General features: G+C 39.3%; 1 pseudogene across 1 annotated transcript; it reads right to left on the bottom strand.

The window, feature by feature from the left end:
• Nucleotides 1-209: 209 nt before the first annotated feature.
• On the bottom strand, nt 210-1,617 carry LOC308609128 (5-azacytidine-induced protein 2-like; annotated as a pseudogene). Its single transcript has 2 exons — nt 1,410-1,617; nt 210-1,180 (listed from the first exon to the last, which is right to left on the bottom strand). The product of its transcript is annotated as a 5-azacytidine-induced protein 2-like (transcript).
• Between the last annotated feature and the right edge of the window lie 20,059 nt (nt 1,618-21,676).

Genomic DNA, 21,676 nt, shown 5'->3' with positions numbered 1-21,676 from the left:
TAGTAACACATACCTGATTCTGAGCTGGAGGGTGTTGTTTCATACTGAAAAATCAACTATGTAATATGGGACATTATGTGCAAATGTAAATACTGAAGAACTCTGCAAAAGTTTAATCAAAATCTGCTTTCAGTTTGTTAATGATTTCCCAAGAAAACCACTGAGGGAGACACAGCAACCTCGTGAGAACATCATGAATCTCTTCAGAATTAATTTTTATAATGGCGGTTCTGATTATGTTGATCCAAGTAATGCAGTGGTGGCAGGTTGGATAAAGGGAAACATTTATTTTTAGTTTCCCCAAATGTTGTCTCACTTGATTTAGGAGAGCTTGGGAATACCCAAGAATTATCTTCCAGAGAATTTCTGCCATAAGAGTTGTGTTCCTGAAAGTTTGTGCCATCGTGAGGAATGGATCGCTCATGATCTGTCCATGACTGGAGAACTGCTTTCTCTGATAAAACCTTTACATCTCCTGGTAAAGGGGAAGACATGGCATGACAAAGAGTTGCCGTTTGGCGAGAGAGGGGCGTGTCTTTTGTACGTTGCAGTAAAATTTGTCAAGTGCAGTTTTGTGCTGTCTTTCCCAAGGTCTTCCATGCATCCTGCTGGGGTGCAAGCTTTCTTGATTGCAGCTGGGGTTTTCAGCTTTCTTAAGTTCAGCTTGTACTTGAGTCACCAGATGTAAATTAGACATTTCTCTCTTCAGTTCCCAGTATGCACTTTGCATATTATCATTTGAAATGCTTAGTCTTTGGAAATCTCTGCTCTTCAGACTGTCTTCCTGAGATGGACCCGTTTGTTTGGATTTTTGTAGCTCTATTTTCAGATCTCTACATTCTTTCCTCATCAGTTCCAGTTCTTGTTCCAAACCATGGATCTTCAGGTCACAGCTCAACTTTTCCACCTCCCGGTTGGATGAAGATGGATTTAAATTTCTTATCACCTGCTGAGTTTCCATCTCTGTCCTCCGCTGGAGGAGTTCTACTTCTTTAGATTGTAGCTGTTCATTCAGTACTTTCAAAGATTCAGAATTGTCTTTATTCATTTTATCCAATTTGCTGTTCAGATTAACTCTATCAATGCAAACCTCTCGATATGCATGGTAGACCTTATTTATTTGTTCTCCTCCCACAGAATTTGTTTCTTCATCCCTTCGAGCTCCTATAAGCTTTTCTTCCTAAAATCTTATTCTTTTTTTTTTTTTTTTTTTTTTTTTTTTTTGCGGTATGCAGGCCTCTCACTGCTGTGGCCTCTCCCGTTGCGGAGCACAGGCTCCAGACGCGCAGGCTCAGCGGCCATGGCTCACAGGCCCAGCCGCCCCACGGCATGTGGGATCTTCCCGGACTGGGGCACGAACCCATGTCCCCTGCATCGGCCGGCGGACTCTCAACCACTGTGCCACCAGGGAAGCCCCTTATTCTTTTTTTTAAAGAAAGAGTTCTCTTTCTCTGAATCCTTAAGTCGTTTTTTGATGTCTTCATATGCAGTGACAAGGGCAAAATGTGAAGCAACAGATTCATCTCCTGAATACATTGAGACTGGAGTCACTGTATCTCTCCTATGGGCTTTTTCATGATTCAGAATGTAGATATCATCATCTACCAGTGCATCCATGATAGCCCGCACACAAGCTCCTAGGGCCGCCCCCAGAGCCGCCAGAGTTTCAATTCCCCAGCGTTTGAAAACAGACCAAAAACAAACCGGGTCACCGGGGGCTTCCGGTTTCCTCGAAGACAGCGCCGCTTCCCCGGCGAAGGCAGCCGCTCCGGGAATGCCTCGGAGGGACTGCCATTTCTCCCGCCTCGGCGGCGCCAAGGCCGCCAAGGCCAGCCAGTCGGCTGCGGCCCTGGAGGCCCTGGAAGGAGGGCCGAGGCAAGGCCGAGGGCCGAGCCGCCTCCGGAGAAGGCCGGTTACCCAGCTTTGTCAGCGCCCCCCCTGGGCCGCGCGCCATGCAGGGGGAGCCAGTTCATTTCTTTCTTTTGCTGAACAATATTTCATTGTATGGATATACTTCATATTGTTTATCCATTCAACTGTTGATGGGCATTTGGGTTTCCACCTTTGGCTATTATGAATAATGTTGCTATGAACATTCATGTACAACTTTTTGTGTGGACATAGATTTTCGTTTCCCTTGGATATATATAAACATAGGAGTAGAATTGTTGGGTCACATGGTAACTCTGTGTTTGATCATTTGATGAACTGCCAAAATGTTTTCTAAAGTGGTAGAGAAGATTTTCATAAATTACTATAATCTTTGCCATTGATGAGGCCAAGAAAAGGTTCCAACCAGATGCGTAACCTGCTCTTTTCCAGCAGGAAAGGAAATTATTGGATGGAAAAGCATACAGTGCTCCCAACCAGAAGACTTGGGTTACAATCTTGGCCCTGCCTTTCATTATCTATATGACCTAGTGTCATTCACCTTCAGTGGGCACAGTTCCCCTGTCACTGTCTAGAAATGAAGGGAATTGGATTACATGTTATCTAATTCTAAACTCCAACCCTGAGAATTTGAAGTGGTGTGACATTCTTCACTTAATCCTACATTTCACTCACATTCAAGATTTTGTCTGGCAAAGAAGTAGGATATGATTTTTATCTCCAGATTATATCTAATTTCTGGAGAAAACCAAAGATTGCCTATTGTTACTTATTTCATTTTTCCCTTAGGTAGATCATGTGCTGCTAGTTCCACATAGAAAATTACCATAAAGTAGAAGTATTTCATATATGTTTTTGGACATATATCTTTTGAAAGAATATATTCACAGAACTGAAATTGGGTTATAAAGATGCCCATTCTGGGGCTTCCCTGGTGGCGCAGTGGTTGAGAGTCCGCCTGCCGATGCAGGGGACACGGGTTCGTGCCCCGGTCTGGGAGGATCCCACATGCCACAGAGCGGCTGGGCCCGTGAGCCATGGCCGCTGAGCCTGCGTGTCCGGAGCCTGTGCTCCGCAAGGGGAGAGGCCACAGCAGTGAGAGGCCCGCATACCGAAAAAAAAAAAAAAAAAAAAGATGCCCATTCTGAATCTGTCATACTGGGCCATAAAACAGTTATTCATTAGATCTATGCTACTCACTGTGTGGGTCACAGATGACAAGCATTGACATCACATAACAGCTTGTTATAAATGAGGATTCACAGGCCCAGTGAACCAGACCCTCTGTGGGTAGGGCCCGACAGTCTGAGTTTTAACAAGATCTCTGAGTGAAACCTATTCACACTAAACTCTCGGAGTTATTGCTTCAGACCCTATGCATTGCAGTCTTCCATCTTAGTATACTATATTCAAAACTTGTTTCTAGAGTTAATTTCTAATCAGTTTTGAAACAGAAGATCTGGGCTTCACCTTAGTATCTGTCATTGAAGAAGTTGGAGCTACATGTGCTGTAGTTAGCAGCCAACGCTTAATCCGTGCCAAACAGATGATGTCTAGTAGCAACAGCTGAATCAATAAACCTTGGTTTACTTTCATCTGGCTCAGAAGGAAAATCACTTCTTCCCTGAATAGCTTGTACAAGTAAGCCTGCCTATTTGCCTTCTTTCTTTTTTTTTTTAATGTGGCACATCCATACAATGTAATGTTCTTTTTTTGGGGGGTGTCTTCATTGCTGCTTGCAGGCTTTTTCTGGTTTCGGCGAGCAGGGGCTGCTCTTCATTGCTGTGCACGGGCTTCTCACTGTGGTGGCTTCTCTTGTTGCGGAACACGGGCTCTAGGCACACGGGCTTCAGTAGTTGCAGCATGCAGGCTCAGTAGTTGTGGCTCGCGGGCTTTAGAGCGCAGGCTCATTAGTTGTGGCTCATGGGCTTAGTTGCTCCATGGCATGTGGGATCTTCCCGGGCCAGGGCTCAAACCTGTGTCCCCTGCATTGGCAGGCGGAGTCTTAACCACTGCGCCACCAGGGAAGTCCCTGCCTTATTTCTTTTTTTTTTTTTTTTTTTTTTTTTGCTGTACGCGGGCCTCTCACTGCTGTGGCCTCTCCCGTTGCGGAGCACAGGCTCCGGACACACAGGCTCCGCGGCCATGGCTCGCGGGCCCAGCCGCTGCGCGGCATGTGGGATCTTCCGGGATAGGGGCACGAACCCGTGTCCCCTGCATCGGCAGGCGGACTCTCAACCACTGCGCCACCAGGGAAGCCCCCTGCCTTATTTCTTGATCAGTTATTTTTAATGGCAGTGAATTGCTAAACTTCCAACAATTTATTTCCTAATCATTTTATTGTATTTTCTTCTGAAGGAAGAAAACCTCTGTACACTACAATATTTGAATAATGTTTTACAGTTTCTAAGGTGTTTTCATGTACATTTTATCATTTAATTCTCCTGGGATCCCTGTGAAGTAGTGTAACACTGTGACTTTCTACATAGCATGCTGAAACTTCTAAATGGAGTCAGAATGGATGAAAAGGTAGACCTAAAAAGATTGGGGCTAAGAGAAGTTGGCTTAGGAAGTGGGAATGACCTCCATTCTGACCCATTTACATTGGGGTTCACAGTCCAGTTCAGGCAAAGCATCAACACCCAGGATTCCAGTAGAGGTAACATGAGGAAGCTCATAGTCTGAACCGTCAACATGAAATGATAGAAGAGATCAGAAGAAGAGCCCAAATGTGCTGAATGGGTCATCAGAATCCTAATGGGAAGATTTGGTCTCCCAGCTTGACAGCTGGAGACTCAGATCTGGGAAAGGAAAAAGGAGAGTCATGAGACTTGTTTCTCCATTCATTCCACAAACTGAGTTCTAGTTCTATGCCAGGCACTATGTCCCTTTCTGAGAATATACTTGAGAGGGCTTCCCTGGTGGTGCAGTGGTTAAGAATCCGCCTGCCAATGCAGGGGACACGGGTTCGAGCCCTGGTCTGGGAGGATCCCACATGCCGTGGAGCAACTAAGCCCTTGAGCCACAACTACTGAGCCTGCACTCTAGAGCCCACGTGCCACAACTACTGAAGCCTGTGCACCTAGAGCCCGTGCTCCGCAGCAAGAGAAGCCATCGCAGTGAAAAGCCCGCGCACCGCAACGAAGAGTAGCCCCCACTCGCCACAACTAGAGAAAGCCTGCACGCAGCAATGAAGACCCAACGCAGCCTAATATAAATAAATAAAATTAATTATTTTTTTTAAAAAAAGAATATACTTGAGAGAAAAAGGGCAGGTGCTCCGTGCAACCATGGGATTTTTAATCTTGTGGGGGAGACAGAGATTAGTGAAATAACTATGGCAATTAATGTATAATCATGATCACAAGCTGAGATAAGTGCTCAGGGCAAAAAGGAATCAGAGGTCTATGGCAGGCGAGAATTCTACCACTGAACCACCCATGCACCAATCAGAGGTCTATGAAAGAGGATCCGACCTGGTTGGGAGAAGGAGGACTTCCAGAGAAGTAATTATTGAGCTGAGAACTGAAGGATTGAGTAGGGGTCAGCTAAGCCAGCATTCTTCAAGGTAATATTTATTTTCCACCTCATCCTCTTGTAAGGTCTAAATTTGTGACTGCATTATATATAACATATTAGCATAGCTATATATGCAATTTATAATTTATAATATAAATTTATAATACATTTGTAATTTATAATAAATGTACATATATTTAGAGGGATGTTCTTAAGCCCCCTCTTACAATTTGTAAGTCCCAGGGCATTGGGCATGAAATGTTTTAATAGAAACATGTGTAAGCGGGTGGGGACAGAGGACAAAGCAAGTATCATTACTTCCATATCTCTCCCTGTTGGGAAAACTGAATAAGCTTGAACTCTAAGTAGCAAATACTTTTCTCACTAAAGGATCTTTAATACCCTCTCCCATCTCTATAACACACACAAGAATGCTAAACCTGCAGGAAAAACTTCCTCCCCCTGAGCGCTCAATATAGAAACTGAACTGCAGCCCTATATTATATATTACTGCATAATAAAGTGTCTCAAAAATTAGTGGCTTAAAAAACATTTATTATCTCATAGTTTTTATGGGACAGGAATCCAGGCATGTTTTACCTGGGTCCTCTAGCTCTGGGTTTCCTACGAGGCTAAAGTCACCTCAAGGCACCGATTGGAAAGGAGCTGCTTCCTATTTCACTCACGTGGTTGGTAGCAGGATTCAGTTCCTGAGGGACTCTTGAACTTAGGTCTCAGTTTCTCATAAGCTGTAGGCTAGAGGTCTCCCTTGGTTCCTTGCCACATGGGCCTCTCTATAAGCGCATTTCACAATATGGCAGCTGGTTTCATCAGAGCAAGCAAGTGAAAGGACAAGAGAGTGCCAGCAAGAGGAGGCGTGCTAGCAAGGCACAAGTCACAGTCTCGGAACCTAATTGCGGAAACATTTCATCACTTTTGCCATATTCTACGTGTTAGAATCATGTCCCTAAGTTCAGCCTGCACTCAAGAGGAGAAGATTACACAAAAGTGTGAATACCAGGAGGCAGGGAGCCATTGGGAGCCATGTAAGCTACCTACCATAAATCCCAAAGCCATATTTGGAAAACTCAGCAGAAATGAGATAGCTAGTGCAACAATTATCCCGTTCACCATCTTAGATTAGTATTATCACCAAAAGTTTAGCACCAAAAAAGTTTAGCACTGAATGTTCTAGTCTGCTTTTTTTCTCTAATTTGATGCATATACATGTGCACTGTATTCCATGCATAGTTCTCATTCTAGAGCGCTGAATCCTGGCTACCTCACTCACCTCATTGCCTAGGGATCTCCTCACTCAAGGCTTGCCAGCCATCCTGGCAGCCTGCCCCAGGGCCTGTTCCCATCTATCTAGAACATACTTCCTCTATATATAGGCCTGACTGTCCCCTCACTTCATTCAGTTCTCTGCCCAAATGCCACATCTTCACCCACTCTTCACTCTCTTTTACTCTGCTTCATGTTTCTCCATAATGCTTATCTCTGCCTGACATTCTGTAATGTACTTTTCATTTATCTGTTTATTGTCTGTCTCTTCCAACAAACGTGTACTTGTGGTCATAAATTTCAGATCCTAGAGTGGTACCTGACACATGTAAGTACTCAGTAACTATTTGTCAAAACGGTGAAGGAATATTTTTGTATTTAACTAAGGGAAAACCTGTACTTCAAATTTATTTTTGTACCACCTTACTAATATGATACACATCCACCTCTGGTTATTAGGAATTATGCCATCATTTTCTCCCACCTATGATAATGAGGAAACAAATGATTAGAAATGGGAAGGTTTTCAAGGACCTCTTTTGTAAAAGAAGTTGACATTTAGCAATTTTAATTCCATTAACAGATGTACTTTTGGTTTTTGCCCTAAATTCACATTCATTGAGAAAGGGAAAAAAAAACTTTAGAAAATACTACATATGGGAATGATTGAGTTCCTTTGCAATGGTTTTCTGTATATGCTTCATTGTATATTTGTTTATTTGTTTCCATCATAAAGATCAACTACTGAAATGCAAAAACTTACTGTCAAGATATGTTTTCAGTAGTTTCCACAAACTTACATCTCATTCTGTACTGAAAATTCACTTTGCTAAAACCAAGAGAATTGAAAGCTTATTTAGGACTCATCTTGAATGAATGCAAAAAAAAAAAAATTGTGTCCTTAGATCAGAAGCCTCTGAATGCTGTATTTGGTCTGATTAATCCAAGTCAGTATTTTAGGGTATATAATGGCATACGAGTCAAGAGCTATGTGCAGAGAGTATTCTTAGATATTATGAGCAACACAAAGATAAGTAAGGCTCATTTATAGGTGGACAGGCAGTAGTATAAAGTATAACGCAAATTGTGTGTGCTGGTGTTAAACTTCCTGTGTGACTTCATCACACATTTGGTAACCTGTTTGTGTCTCAGTACTTACTTCATTACTGTTGTTGTGATGGTTAATTTTGTGTCAAACTGACTGGGCCACAGGGTACCCAGATATAAACATTGTTCTGAGTGTCTCTGTGAGGGTGTTTCTGGATGAGATTAACATTTGAATCAGTAGACTGAGTAAAGCAGATTGCCTTCTCCAGTATAGCTGGGCCCTATCCAATCCATGGAAGGCCTGAATAGAACAAGAAGGCTGAGTAAGGGAGAATTTGCTCTTTCTGGCTTGTGGTCTCTGAACTGGGACATCAGTCTTCTCCAGCCTTCGAACTCAGACCTGGACTAGAACTTACACCCTTGGCTCTCTTGCTTCTCATGCTACTGGACGTGGACTGGAACCGTATCTTGGGCTTTCCTGAGTCTGGAAATTCTCAGCTTCCAAAATCACATGAGCCATTGTTATAATGGATATCTTTTAATCTGTATATCTATATCTGTATCTGTCTATCTCCTGTTGGTTCTGTTTCTCTGGAGAACCCTAGTACAGTTGTTAATTGAATGAGATAACTTATGTGAACCTTTTAATATGGTTCATGGAACATAGTAAACACTCAGAAATATTACCCAAGAAAAGGCATTTTATTAGAATTAGTTAAAGCTTCAAGAGACTGAAAACCCAAACTAACAGTAGCTTAAATTTGAAAAGAAGGTTGTATCACTCTCAGGTAAAGTCCCAAAGTATGGTATAATGACTTCTCATCAACCAGTCCAGGGCTGGTATGGCCACTCAGTATTCATCAGGAACCCTGGTTTCTTCTATCAAACTACCCACCCTGTGCTCAAAACTTGACTATCAATTTTTATCATGCCTGCTCTTGGTGGTTTGGGGATTTGGCTAAGCAATCACAATTACACCACCACAACAGGCCACACTTGGCTTTACTTAGAAGAATAATGATGTCATATACTCTCACCATCAGCTCCACATCCTCACTAACACTTGGTATTGTAAGGACTTACATTGCTTTTTCTTTTTCTCCCAATCTCATGGCTGTATTCTGGTGTCTTATTGTAATCTCAATTTGTATTTCCCTGATTGTAAGAGGAATTAAGCAATTTTTCATACTCTTATATCATTTGATTTCTTTGTACAGTGCCTATTCACGACTTTTGACTATTTTACGATTGGGTTATTTGCATTTTTCTTATTTATTTGTAGGAGTTCTTTATATATTCTCAATATTAATCCTTCATTGGTTGTATGTGTTGAAAATCTCCTCTCCCATGCTGTGTTCTTCTTCTTCCATGTTTGCAGTAACTTTTGATGAAATTCCTAATTTTAATTCATCCATCTTCCTTTATGGTTAGTGCTTTCAGTGTTCTGTTTTATCGTATAAGTCTTTCTCTAAGGTCATGAAGATATTTTTCTGTGTTAACTTCTAAAGTTTTATTATTTTGCTTTTTACGTGTGACCTATGATATATCTGGAAATTATTTTTATGTATGGTTTGAAGTAAGAGACTGCCGTTTCCTTTTTTTCCCACATGATTACCCAGTTGTCCCATTTACTTATTGAAAAGGCTTACTTCTCCACTGCCATGCCCTGTTTGTCATGAATCAAGTGTCCATTAATGTTGGATCTACATCCGAGTTTTCTAATCTGTGTCATTTTTCTACTTATTTATCTGAGTACCAATACAATAATTACTGTAGCTCTAGAATAAGTTTTGATATCCAGTAGTGCAAGCCCTCCCATCTTGTTAATAAACTTCAAGATAATTTTCTCTATTTTCAGCCCTTTGTGTTCCCATATAAATTTGAGAATCAACTTGTAGCATTGCACAAGAAAATTTGTTGAATATTTGACTGGCATTTTATTGACTATTGGTCAATTTGGGGTAATTTTTATATATTTATATTTTTAAAAAACCTTTCTCTCTCTATGTATATTTACATACACATATGTATATACACACAATATCAAGCCACCCAATCCATGAATGATATGTGTATCATTTCATTAATTTGGATCATCTTTAATTTTTCCCCTTAAAACTAGGGAATGGAGTTTTAGATTTATTCCTAGGTGCTACATAATATTTAATTATAAATTATATTTCTTTTAGTTGCTACTACAAAGAATCATCTGGTTATAATATAATCAATACAGTTGATTTTTTAAATTGAAGTATGTAGTTGATTTACAATGTTGTGTTAGTTTCTGGTATACAGCGAAGTGATTCAGTCATTTATACACACACACACACACACACACATATATATATACATATATGTTCTTTTTCAGATTATTTTCCATTATAGGTTATTACAAGATATTGAATATAGTTCCCTGTTCTATACAGTAGGTCCCTGTTGATTATCTATTTTATATACAGTAATGTGTATCTGTTAATCCCAAAGTCCTAATTTATCCCTCTCCCCTTCCCCTTTGGTAACCATAAGTTTGTTTTATGTCTGTGAATCTGTTTCTGTTTTGTAAGTAAGTTCTTTTGTATCATTTTTTAGATTCCACATTTAAGTGATATCATATGATATTTGTCTTTCTCTGACTTACTTCACTTAGTATGATAATCTCTAGGTCCATCCATGTTGCTGCAAATGGCATTATTTCAATCATTTTTATGGCTGAGTAACATTCTATTGTATATATGTATACAACATTCTTTAACTGTTCATCTGTCAGTGGACATTTAAGTTGTTTCCATGGCTTGGCTATTGTAAATAGTGCTGCTATGAACACTGGGGTGTATGTATCTTTTCGAATTAGAGTTTTTGTCTTTTCCAGTTATATGCCCAGGAATAGGATTGCTGGATCATATGGTAACTCTAGTTTTAGTTTTTTAGGGAACCTCCATAGTATTTTCCATAGTGATTGTACCAATTTACATTCCCAACAACAGTATAGGAGAGTTCCCTTTTTTCCACACTGTCTCCAGCATTTATTATTTGTATACTTTTTGATGATGACCATTTACAGTTGATTTTTAATGTTTATTTCATATCCAACAATCTTGTTAAATTCTACTAATTTGTTTGTTAGTAATTTCGGATTTTCCATATGTACACAATGATAGCATTTGTGAATGACACTTCTATTCCTTTTCAATCCAACCTAAAGGCTCCCAAGATGTCTATCGTTCCAGTTACTTGCTATTATGCGTTTGTACTTGTATACAAATGTATTTAATTTTTAAATAAGTTTTATGGAGTGATGACACATATGCAGAAAAAAATATAAATCATAATTATACAAGTTGATGAATAGTCACAAAGAAAACACAGCCATGTAACCACCACCCAGATCAAGAAATAAACCATTAGCAGCACAGTCCTTAACCTAAGCTTTTTACCCAGAGTAACGAGTATCCTGTTTTCTAACACAGTAGCTTGGTTTTACCTTTTAAACTTTATATGTATATGCACGCTTACAGTACTTAATCTTTTGCATTGGTGTCTTTCTCAGTATTAGTAAATATCCATGGTACTGTGTATAGCTATTCATTTGCATTGCTGTGCATTATTCCATTGTAATCTACCACGCTGATGACATTTTGGTAATTTCGAGTTGGGGAGTAATAAGAATGATGTTGTTATGAGCATTCTCATACATGCACATATGTACATGTTTCTGTTCAATAATACCTACGAATGGAAATTCTAGGTCAGTAGAACAAAGAGGAAGGCACACAAGATTTTAGTAAGTACACTAAAAGTATTATAAAATAATGACTAAGATCACAACAGACAGAATTGTCATGCACATATGTCTCTGGGTATATGTAATCTGTTATCTACAATGCCTTGGAGAAGCTGTGCAGCAGTCGGAGCCATGGAGGTTAAGTAACCTGCCTAACAACTACATTCATTTAATAAATATTTATAGATTTCCTATTAAGTTTCTGGCATTGTTTTAGACTGGGGATTCAGTGGTAACCAAAATGCAGTCTGTTGCTTTAAGTTGCCTTCATCCCAGCACCGATTTTTCTTTCTCTTAAGGGGCCTTTGTAGCTTCCCCAATAAGAAATACTAGCCAATCTACTCTGTGTGACTGCAGTCAGATACTCTCTAACTTACTTATTACACTATCTCTAGGTATAATAACAAGTTGCCTTTACAAAGTTACTAATGATTTAAAATGGGTCAGTGGTGTTACATAAAGAAATGAAATCATAATACCAGGGTTAGTTCTTAGGGAAATTTAATATAGCAAAGGAAAAATGTGAGAGAAAGAAAGAAAAAAGGGAATATAAGAAAGGAAAATGAGACAGAAGAGTAAGCCCATGTTATTTTTTTAATTACTTTTTAAATATTTATCAGACCTCTGTTTATTTAGAATGATAGGGAATGAACTATAGTCTCTTTGCCTGTTTCTTTTTGATAATATGAATTTTTTTTTTTTTGCGGTACGCGAGCCTCTCCCTGTTGCGGCCTCTCCCGTTGCGGAGCACAGGCTCCGGATGCACAGGCTCAGCAGCCATAGCTCACGGGCCCAGCCACTCCACAGCACATGGGATCGTCCCAGACTGGGGCACAAACCCGTGTCCCCTGCATTGGCAGGTGGACTCTCAACCACTGTGCCACCAGAGAAGCCCTGAATAAATTTTTTAAAGAAGTCTGTGCCTGTTGTAGCAAATATGGTCGGTGCTGAAGTATACAAAGGAGGCCTTCCTCTCTACTTTCAGTTTGTATACATCATTAGACTCTTCTGTGTGTGTGTGTGTGTGCAAATGCATGTACATACATATATCATATGCCTATGTAACATATGCACAGTAACTATACAGACATCATTTAAAAGTTAGAGCATATGCTAATGTTACTCTGAAACGTATTTAACTCAATGTGCATATCTTTCCAAGTGAGTACATATAGAATTACCTAATTCAGTTTTTTGAATATTTTTTTAATGTTTTAATATTAATTTTATATTTGATCATCTTTTTTGGGGGGGTATAATAGCAGATATATTTTATACATATATACTTTACATTATAGCACAAGCATTCATCTTCATTACTGAACAGTTTCATTATGTACAAGAGGTCAACAAAGAAATTTATCATAACTTATTTAACCAGTCTCCTGTTATTAGACATTTTGGTTCTTTCCAGTTTCTTTTTTTTTTTTTATTCAAACAGAAAGTCACAAAAATTATAAACATCCTCATCAGTTCACTCAGTCCATGTAATTAATTTTTTTATCTTGATCTTTTGTTTATGAATTCATCAGTTTTCCATTAGAGTTCTGAAAATGCTTATTCATTCAGTTCAGCAGTATAGTCAGTTACCAGAAACCTGTACTTGTCAGAGTCTTTTCCATGAATTCCTTGAAGATGAAATCCTTTTTTTTTTTTTTTTTTTTTTTTGCGGTAGGCGGGCCTCTCACTGTTGTGGCCTCTCCCCCTGCAGAGCACAGGCTCCGGATGCGCAGGCTCAGCAGCCATGGCTCACGGGCCTAGCCGCTCTGCGGCATGTGGGATCTTCCCAGACCGGGGCACGAACCCGTGTCCCCTGCATCGGCAGGCGGACTCTCAACCACTGCGCCACCAGGGAAGCCCCTGAAATCCTTTTATAGGAACATATTTGCAAAAGCGTCAGAATACACCCAGAACTGTCTGTAAATGACAAAAGACTTAAAAATGACCATGGTTAAAGATTTGATGAAAGTTCATAATCAATTGACAAGGAAATTTAGTTATTTCTGAGATATACATTTTAAAGTAATAACTAGAATTATGACTTATAACATTATATCAGAACATATAAGATTTTTAGAAATTTCATGTAATGTCTGAAACATTTATATTAACATATTTCCATACAAATAACCCAAAGAAAGTTTAGTATTAGTTGTGTTTTTGTTTGTTTGTTTGTTTATACAGCAGATTCTTATTAGTCATCAATTTTATACACATCAGTGTATACATGGCAATCCCAATCACCCAATTCATCACACCACCATCCCCACCCCACCGCGGTTTTCCCCCCTTGGTGTCCATATGTTTGTTCTCTACATCTGTGTCTCAACTTCTGCCCTGCAAACCAGTTCATCTGTACCATTTTTCTAGGTTCCACATACACGCGTTAATATACGATATTTGTTTTTCTCTTTCTGACTTACTTCACTCTGTATGACAGTCTCTAGATCCATCCACGTCTCAACAAATGACCCAATTTCGTTCCTTTTTATGGCTGAGTAATATTCCGTTGTATATATGTACCACATCTTCTTTATCCATTCGTCTGTTGATGGGCATTTAGGTTGCTTCCATGACCTGGCTATTGTAAATAGTGCTGCAATGAACATTGGGGTGCATGTGTCTTTTTGAATTATGCTTTTCTCTGGGTATATGCCCAGTAGTGGGATTGCTGGGTCATATGGTAATTCTATTTTTAGTTTTTTAAGGAACCTCCATACTGTTGTCCATAGTGGCTGTATCAATTTACATTCCCACCAACAGTACAAGAGGGTTCCCTTTTCTCTGCACCCTCTCCAGCATTTTTTGTTTGTGGATTTTCTGATGATGCCCATTCTAACTGGTGTGAGGTGATACCTCACTGTAGTTTTGATTTGCATTTTTTCTAATAATTAGTGATGTTGAGCAGCTTTTCATGTGCTTCTTGGCCATCTGTATGTCTTCTTTGGAGAAATGTCTATTTAGGTCTTCTGCCCATTTTTGGATTGGGATGTTTGTTTCTTTAATATTGAGCTGCATGAGCTGTTTATATATTTTGGAGACTAATCCTTTGTCAGTTGCTTCATTTGCAAATATTTTCTCCTATTCTGAGCATTGTCTTTTGGTCTTGTTTATGGTTTCCTTTGCTGTGCTAAAGCTTTTAAGTTTCATTAGGTCCCATTGGTTTATTTTTGTTTTTATTTCCATTACTCTAGGAGGTGGATCACAAAAGATGTTGCCGTGATTTATGTCAAAGAGTGTTTTTCCTATGTTTTCCTCTAAGAGTTTTATAGTGTCCGGTCTTACACTTAGGTCTCTAATCCATTTTGAGTTTATTTTTGTATATGGTGTTAGGGAGTGTTCTAATTTCATTCTTTTACATGTAGCTGTCCAGTTTTCCTAGCACCACTTATTGAAGAGACTGTCTTTTCTCCATTGTATATCTTTGCCTCCTTTGTCATAGATTAGTTGACTATAGGTGCGTGGGTTTATCTCTGAAGCCCATGTTATTTTGAAAAAATATTTTTAAAGGTGACATTTGAAAATATCAAGAATATTAATCACCCTTGTCACCAGCTATCATATGAGAAAAATATTACCATGATGATAAACAGATGTCAAAGAGAGTATAGGAAGATTGTATGTACTCAGTTTAGGACTCTACTATTTGAATATCATGAGTTTGGAAATTTTAATGTAATCTCACAAATTGTTTATACTTCTGGTTTAAAATTCCTGATTTTCAGAGAGAGGGAAAAAAAAACCTATTGAGGTCTCTCTGAAAAGTACAGGAGTTTGACTGACTTTTAAGTCTCATGTAACATTTAGATAAAGTATAATTCTTAAAATTCAAGTTTATAAATACATGGATTTCATGCTTAAGACAAAGGATCTCAACAGAATATGTTTAGGGTCTAACCAAAATTTAGAATAAATTCAATATCAGGTTTGGACAGACCAGAAAGAGCATGGGATGTATCATCAGAAGTCTTTAGGTTGGATTTTTGTTTTAACACTACCAACTTGTGAAATCACTTTAAGAAACTTGAGCTGCCTAAGTGTGCAATGTGTTGTCTCTAAAATAGGCGTACTACCTCAAAAGGTTGTCATTTTTTAAAATTGATTCAACAACTGTTGTCCTTATTCACAGGATGAAGGTGGTAATAATATACTCATTTAGCAAATAAAAGCTACTGATGAGCTCCTAAAGCTCAGGACCCCTCAGTCCCTACCTCCAGTAACTTAAATGGAAATTCCGAAGGTGGTACTTCCTTCATTTGAGGAGGAAAGAACTGCAGCAAAGCACAGATTCAAAACTACCCTTACCATCCCCTCAGGCTCTTGGGATTTTCTGTGCCAGTCATAGCCCACCTGTTTATGTGGGCTGTGGAAAATGTCACTGTGATATATCATAAATGTTGCTGAATTCCCACTTCTGTTCTCTATTAATTGTTCAAAACTTCTACAAGGTTTGATTTTGTTGATTGCATGAGTTCTTGTGTGAGAACCTTGTAGAATATATTCTTAAAAAATGCAATTCACTTTTATATACTACTGGTAGAAATGCAAATTGGTGCAGTATTTATGAAAAGCAATAGTCAATATACATAAAAATTTATATGCACATACTCTTTGACTCTAAAATTCTAGTTCTAGAAATTTATCCTACAGATAAACTTTCATATGTACACAAAGATGTATGTTCAAAATGTTTTTGCAGCATTTCTGTAATAGCAAGAGAATAAAAGATACATGTCTTTTCAGAAGACTGGCTGAATTGATTTTGGTAATCCTTAGAGTAGAATATCCTGTCATCTTTAAAAAGCATGAAGTGGAGCCTTATGTAAGGGCAAGGAAAAGAGGTAATGAGGTGATATTTTAAAATAGATTATAGAACAGCATATGTGGTCTAATAGGTAAGGATCTACATATCCATGTATTTATATGTGCAGTAGATAACATCCATTATCAATAACTCTATTTGGGGTTAGGATTATAAGGGAGATTGTCACTTTCTACTTCATATGCTTAGATATTGCTTGAATGTTTAATAAAAAGGTCATGCAGCTTCTATAGTGTTAAAAAGAGGCCTCTCCTTTTGGGAAAAAAAATATTCTTTAAGGATCATTGTTTCAATTTGTCATGGCCATTTAAAAACGTATCTTCTTTAACAACCTCACATAAATCAGGAACACTGACAGATATTCTCCTCGGTCCAGATCATTAGCTAGGATTTATTCACAAGATTCATTCCTTCCATTTTGGCTTCTTCCCAGTCAACTCTCATTGACTTCTTGGATCTCCCTGAAGCACTGTGACACCATCGTGGCTCGTGTGCTCTCAGTTCCGCCATACCCTACTTCCTGTTCTTTCTTACCCACTGAATCTTTTTTTTTTTTAACTTTTTATTCTGTATTGGAGTGTAGTTGATTAACAATGTTGTGTTAGTTTCAGGTGTACGACAAAGTGATTCAGTTATACATATACACGTATCTATTCTTTTTCAAATTCTTTTCCCAATTAGGTTGTTACAGAATATTGAGCAGAGTTCCCTGTGCTATACAGTAGGTCCCTGTTGGTTATCCATTTTAAATACAGCAGTGTGTACATGTCAATCCCAAACACCCTATCCCTCCCCCCCCAACCTTTCCCCCCTGGTAACCATAAGTTCATTCTCTAGAGATTAGCATACTGAGTGAAGTAAGTCAGACAGAGAAAGAGAAATACTGTATGATGTCGCTTATATGCGGAATCTAAAGAAAGATGATGTAAATGAACTTATTTACAAAACAGAAGCAGACTCTCAGACTTAGAGAATGATCTTACCCACTAAGCCTTACTTCCTTTCCCCGACTGTTCTTACCTAACTGGCCTGATTCAAGAGCTCACGTGCATTCCAGCCCACACCTTTCTACTTCTTTTTGGGCCCAATAGTGATCCAAACAACACTGAATATAAATATGTCAAATATATAAAGTGCCACCCCCTGTAGCACAGACATGTAATTCTTACCAAATATTCATGTTTTCACTTATATTTCCTATGGACAGAGCCACAACCAACTGGAGCTGGGCAATGGGCTGGGAGCAGAAATGGTTATTTGTGGGCTAAGACAATGAAAAGTTCATGTGGGACCCTCAGCATTCTCATCTTCTGCTAGGATGATCTGGGACAGCAAGATGGAAGTGGACTGCTTCCCCTTCTCTTTCAGTGTCCAAATATCATGCAGGTGCTTCTCATTGATGAAGTCTAATTGAAACCCTGTTCACAAGAGTGTGAGAAATACAGTTTCCAAGATTCTACCCTTGGGATATATGAGAGAGCTTTAAGGGATATAGTCTATGCACCAACAAAAAGTATTGCCCATGAGTGATATATTTTCTCAGAAACAAGAAGGGATTTAAGTTTATTCCTATTATAACAGCACTCTCCTGCATTTGCATGCCAAACTTCCCTGAGAGGGGGAAGAATAGCATGATGTTATAGCAAGTGAGCCAAGAACTCACATTGGAGAATGTTTACTCGTAAGATGATTGCTGAAACAGAAAAATAAAATGTCAAGAATTGAACTGGAGAATCTGGAGACATGTCTGCAAGTTTTCTACCCCAGCTTCATAGCAACATGAAAAGCACCATGTCCTTGATATATACTAATCAAATCAAATAAAAGGTAATAATCATACCTTAAAGATGAAAGTGCAAGCTCTGTTTAATCATCCCTAGAAGAATATTTCATATCTTGGAAATGAGATCATTGGAGATTCTGTCAAAATGTGTGGCTTCCGATTAATCTTAGTTTCTTTCTTTCTTTTTTTTTTTTTTTTTTTTTTTTCGGTACGCGGGCCTCTCACTGTTGTGGCCTTTCCCGTTGCGGAGCACAGGCTCGGGACGCGCAGGCTCAGAGGCCATGGCTCACGGGCCCAGCCGCTCCGCGGCATGTGGGATCTTCCCAGACCAGGGCACGAACCCGTGTCCCCTGCATCGGCAGGCGGACTCTCAACCACTGCGCCACCAGGGAAGCCCAATCTTAGTTTCTTGACTAAACTAACACTGGAATTGATTCCTTCTGTATACTTCAGAGCAATTTTTCACTGTATCGTGTAAGCATTCATGTCTTCTTAGCCACTACCCTTGGTGTTAGCCATTTCACTAATAATAGAATGGGTTCTTCACTTATAGGATGATAGGAATTTAATCAGTCATTTTCAGGTCCACATTGCACTCCTTCAGGCTTCTGAGAGGCAGTATAGGATAAAGTTTTCTTTCTTTTTTTCCCCTTTCAAATAGATATTAAGGAATATTTTTGTGTTTATATTAGCCATGTTTTGAGTATGGCCCTTCCTTATGTTGACTTAAATAGTTCTTTTCAGGTTCATGTTACCATTAATCTGGAGGTAGGAAGGAACAGATTAAGCACAAAGAGGATGGCATCAGACTGTTTGGGTTTGAATCTGACTTAACCACTACTAGCTATGTGACCTTGGGCAAGTTCCTTAATCTTACTTTGCCCCAGTTTCTTCACCTGTTAAGTGGGGATAATAATAGTACGTATCTTATAGGATTCCTATCTTATAGGATTCCTATCTTATAGGATTGTTGTGACAGTTAAATGAAATAACATATGTATAGTACTGAGAACAGTGCCAAGCACCTAGTAAGAGCTCCATAGTGTTAGCAATCATTATTACTTAATGACATATTTCCCCCACAGGCCTAATCAAAACTGCTGTAACCTCTATTTGAAGCTTCCTTATTCCATACAATGACAGTGGCTCTAAGAATCTCTGTGTGCATCATGGTGTGAGATGTGTGTGCCTGGTGGATTGAATCACACACTGATGGCAGAAGACATTATTTTATCTAAAAAAGAAGTAAAGAAAACAATCCCATTTACAACAGCATTGAAAACAATAAAATACTTAGGAATAAATTTAACCAAAGGGATGAAAGATCTCTACACTGAAAACTACAAGACATTGATGCAAGAAATTAAGAAGATGCAAATAAATGGAAAGAAAGGTATCCCATATTCATGGATTGAAAAAAATAATATTGTTAAAATGTCCATAAAACCCCAAACCATCTGTAGATTCAATGCGATCTCTATCAAGATTCCACTGGCATTTTTTTTACAGAAGTAGGAAAAACAATCCTAAAATTTATATGGAACCACAGAAGACCCCAAATAGCTGAAGCAATCGTGAGAAAGAACAAAGCAGGAGGCATCACACTTCCTGATTTTTGAGATATCTTATGAACTCTCTGAAGCAGAAAATGCTTGGGAAGCACTTTGAAAGTTGGGTCATTTCCAAAATGGAGGTTGAAGGCTCACTGAATTACATGGAGTTTCCCAAATATGCCAGGCTATTTCACTCCTCTGTAGCTGTACATGTGCTGTTCCTCTGTCTGGGATGTCCTTCATCCTTCTGCATCTGGATAACTCCCTTAAGACACAGTCTAAACTTTGCTTCCTCTGAGAAGCCTTTACTAACATGCTACCACCCTCCATCACTACTGGGCAACCCAGTACCAACTTGAGTGAGCTAGCCATCACTATCCTTCCCCTGGGTCTCTGGTACTCCTCTGTCATGGCACTTATCCACTATCATTGTACCATTTTCTTGTCTCCTTCCATCATCAACCTATGTAATCTTTCAGTGCAAGAACTGTAACGTTTACCTTTGTCCCTTGCATCTGGAAAAATGGCTTCATGGGACAGAGTAGGAGTTTAATAAACTTTCCTGAATGAATGAGGAAACATATGTCTACCAAACACACCACTCCATTGTTCTGGATGTATGCATACCAAAGAAGATAAAGCATGAATGATGCTGTGAAGAGTGTATAATCTAGTTAGAAATGAAGGCACTGACACTGAAAATATAGAAGTAAAAGATGGTGTATCAGCAATTGCTGCAATAAGGCTACATACTAATCTCAAAATCTCAGTGATATAAAGCAGCAAGCATTTTTTTCACTCAAAGACATGTTGTTCAGCTGGTCAGACTTAGGATTGGGTCCAAACTAGATTCAGATCTGCACTCCCAGCAGCTAGCAAGGGCATGATCTCCTCATGGTGAATCCCTGGAGCACAAGAGGTAAGCCAAACTGCCAGCACATGCTGAGGCTTCTGCTCACATTCCATTGGCCAAGGCAAATAAATAACGTGGTCAAGAATAGCATCCTTAGGGGAAGAAGCATTCTCTACCCACAGTGGGAGAGGGAGGGAGTATTTGCTGAATGATAAATTGTCATGCAAAGTATCAGAATATTCTAAATCCTTGGTAATGCCAGTAAGTGCTCTGAATGTACAGAGAAGAGAAAGATTTTAATGGGTCAGGGTCGTCTAGGAAGATTTGACAAATAAAACGTCTCATCTAGGCCTTTCAAAATAGGTAAGATTTAGTTAGACTCAGTGAGGAGAAGGGAGCATTCCAGGGGCAGTGGTGGGGAGGAAATGAATGAGCAGAGGTAGAGAGGTGGGATAGTCATAGTACAGTTCACAGTGTGTTTAAGGTCAACTGAGTAGTTAAACAGGGACCAGAAGGGTAGACTACAGAAGTTAGAATTTATCCTTCAGTACCTGTTTAGCTATTGAAGTATTTGGAGCAATTAGGTGATGTGACTCCTAACTACTTCTTTGCTCGTTTTGCCGGCACAACTTCCCTGCCTCTAAATGTCAGTCAGGATTCCTTAGTTGCAAGCAACAGAGACTAGCTCTTAGCATAATAGAATAACAAGGAAGGTGAGTAAAGCTGGACAGGAAAATGGAGGCTGTGTAGGAGCCATGGCCACAGTCACATCCCATCCCATAAGTCTCAGGAGAGTAGTATGTGTTCTGTTAAAAACTGGATTCAGAACTCACACCATCACCACTGCAGCAAACTGGGACATAGGACCCTGAGTCTTACCATCAGCATCACTGTCTCTATGGCCTGTTCAACAAGGCTGGCACTGCTGCTGCTGCTTCAGCTACTGCTCATCTGCAAAATATAGTCTGAATATTGCTGCTGTTGTGCACCTGTTCTGGATTTAAACTTTGGGATGGGTGTACCTAATTGGTTGAGCAGAGCTCACCTGTCTGTATCCTAGCTGCAGAGAATGCTGGGAAATCATGTATTTAGCATTTTCAGTGTTTATGCTGGGAGATAGGCCCTGATTCCCATTCGTAAGGCA

The sequence above is a fragment of the Mesoplodon bidens genome (assembly GCF_964165515.1).
Source record: "Mesoplodon bidens genome assembly, chromosome: X".
NCBI lineage: Eukaryota > Metazoa > Chordata > Mammalia > Artiodactyla > Ziphiidae > Mesoplodon > Mesoplodon bidens.
This window is presented reverse-complemented; position numbering and strand designations above follow the sequence as displayed.